Source organism: Protobothrops mucrosquamatus, unplaced genomic scaffold, assembly GCF_001527695.2.
Source record: "Protobothrops mucrosquamatus isolate PMUCROS unplaced genomic scaffold, P.Mucros_1.0 scaffold_262, whole genome shotgun sequence".
NCBI lineage: Eukaryota > Metazoa > Chordata > Lepidosauria > Squamata > Viperidae > Protobothrops > Protobothrops mucrosquamatus.
Window position 1 is genome coordinate 293004 of NW_015386338.1, and position 2412 is coordinate 295415.

Consider the following 2412-nt stretch of genomic DNA (forward strand, 5'->3'; position numbering starts at 1 on the left):
GAAAAGGTGGCGGAACTCAAACCTGGCCACGCCCTCATCAAACCCTAGGACCGCCCCTTTAGAGAACAGGAATGCAAGTAAAATTTGGGAGGGGCTATTTCCGGTGTGGGAGGGGCTATTTCCGGTGCGGCCGGCCCGGAAAAAGGTGCCGGAACGCGGTTCCGCCGCGTTCCGGCTGAAAAAAAGCCCTGCATCTAGCCCTGCTTTTCTCATGAAGTGCTCTGCATATAAGTTAAATAGGCAGGGCGACAGTATACAGCCTTGCCGGACTCGTTTCCCAATTTTGAAACAATCAGTGGTTCCATGTCCAGTTCTCACTGTTGCTTCTTGACCCGCATATAGGTTTCTCAGGAGACAAATAAGATGGTCTGGTACTCCCATCTCTTTAAGAACTTGCCACAATTTGTTGTGATCCACACAATCAAAGGCTTTAGTATAGTCAATGAAGCAGAAGTAAATGTTTTTCTGGAACTCCCTAGCTTTCTCCATGGTCCAGCATATGTTGGCAATTTGATCTCTAGTTCCTCTGCCTCTTCTAAATCCTGCCTATACTTCTGGTAGTTCTCGATCCACATACTGCTGGAGTCTAGCTTGTAGGATAGGAACACTCAAATGTTGACATCATGTTCTGGTTTTTCTCTTACTTTCTAGAACAACACAAGAAAGAAAAGCCAAGAGAAATGGGTAAGCACACTCTTATTTTGTCTTCTGCACTACTCTAGAACATATGGGCATTAAAGGGATACTGACCATTTGTGTTCAATCTATGCCTTAATCAAAATGTTTGAATCTTTTTCTTTCAGCCAAAGTACCAGAGAAAGCTGTGCATGTAAACAAAACTAGTAAGTGCCACATAAAAATAAATCTAGAAAATTGCACCTTTCTGTTTGAAGAATTGCTATAAATTAACATAACTATGAAGATGAAAGAAATAATATTCTTTTCTTTCTCTTATTGCCTAGAATCTCACAAGAAAGAAAAGCCATTAGAAACAGGTAAACCTTTGCTTATGTGAAATATATTAATATATTATAGCTGTGCCACATTTATTAAAACTCAGTACTTTTAATTTTTCATTTTAGCCAGGCTACTGATGAAGGATATCCATGTAAAAGAATCTGATAAGATCTGAATCAAAACAGATCTAGTAATTTACAATTCCCATCAGTTAACACAAAGTTGTTGTTGTTGTTGTTATTATTATTATTATTGTTATTATTATTATTTGCTTATTGCTTGTCTTTGTGCCAGGGGAAGAATTTTTCCCTTTAATAGGAACACTCAAATGTTGACATCATGTTCTGGTTTTTCTCTTACTTTCTAGAACGACACAAGAAAGAAAAGCCAAGAGAAATGGGTAAGCACACTCTTATTTTGTCTTCTGCACTACTCTNATCATGTTCTGGTTTTCCTCTTACTTTCTAGAACGACACAAGAAAGAAAAGCCAAGAGAAAAGGGTAAGCACGCTCTTATTTTGTCTTCTGCACTACTCTGGAACATATGGGCATTAAAGGGATATTTGTTTTCAATCTATGTCATAATCAAAATGTTTGAATCTTTTTCTTTTAGCCAAAGTGCCAAAGAAAGATGTGCATGTAAAGAAAACTGGTAAGTGCCATGAAAAAATCAATCTAGAAATTTGCACCTTTTCCATTTGAAACCTTGTTATGAAGTAATACAATTCAATTAAGATGAGAGAAATAATGTTTTGCTCTTTCTCTGATTGTCTAGAACCACACAAGAAAGAAAAACCATTAGAAACAGGTAAACATGAATTAGTGCCACACTTTTGCTTATGTGAAATATTAATATATTACAGCTGGGCAACATTTATTAAAACTCAGTACTTATAACTTTTCATTTTAGCCAAGTTACCGATGAAGGATATCCATGTAAAAGTATCTGGTAAGATCTGGATCAAAACAAATCTAGCAATTTACACTTCCCATCAATTAACACAAACCTATCATGATGAGTTGCCTTGAAATAAGAGACTGACCCCCCAAAAATTCAAATAATGATGACTAATAGAGTACATTATAATGGCGACTCCTTTCCCCCATCCTGTTCCTCTTCTCTCTGCTGCCACTTCCTTTAACCTTGAATTTGACATAGAGCATTGCTGCGACCCCTGACCATAGCAGGAGAAGGAACAAACCAATGTCTTTGTGCCAGAGGAAGAACTTTTCCCTTTAGTATGAACACCCAAATGTTGACATCATGTTCTGGTTTTCCTCTTACTTTCTAGAACGACACAAGAAAGAAAAGCCAAGAGAAAAGGGTAAGCACGCTCTTATTTTGTCTTCTGCACTACTCTGGAACATATGGGCATTAAAGGGATATTTGTTTTCAATCTATGTCATAATCAAAATGTTTGAATCTTTTTCTTTTAGCCAAAGTGCCAAAGAAAG

At 37.3% G+C, this 2412-nt stretch overlaps 3 long non-coding RNA genes across 4 annotated transcripts; all 3 read left to right on the plus strand.

The window, feature by feature from the left end:
• The first annotated feature begins 669 nt into the window (after window positions 1-669).
• Window positions 670-1114, plus strand: LOC107302462. Its single transcript, XR_003810733.1, has 4 exons — window positions 670-684; window positions 804-842; window positions 963-995; window positions 1083-1114. It is a non-coding gene; the product is annotated as an uncharacterized LOC107302462 (long non-coding RNA).
• Window positions 1115-1346: 232 nt separating this feature from the next.
• Window positions 1347-1747, plus strand: LOC107302468. 2 transcript variants are annotated; one of them, XR_001549388.1, is made up of 3 exons: window positions 1347-1357; window positions 1571-1609; window positions 1733-1747. It is a non-coding gene; the product is annotated as an uncharacterized LOC107302468 (long non-coding RNA). The 2 variants fall into 2 exon arrangements; XR_001549387.1 differs by lacking the exon at window positions 1347-1357 and adding an exon at window positions 1443-1458.
• A 1-nt stretch (window position 1748) lies between these two features.
• On the plus strand, window positions 1749-2264 carry LOC107302466. Its single transcript, XR_001549385.1, has 3 exons — window positions 1749-1765; window positions 1868-1906; window positions 2250-2264. It is a non-coding gene; the product is annotated as an uncharacterized LOC107302466 (long non-coding RNA).
• Window positions 2265-2412: the final 148 nt, after the last annotated feature.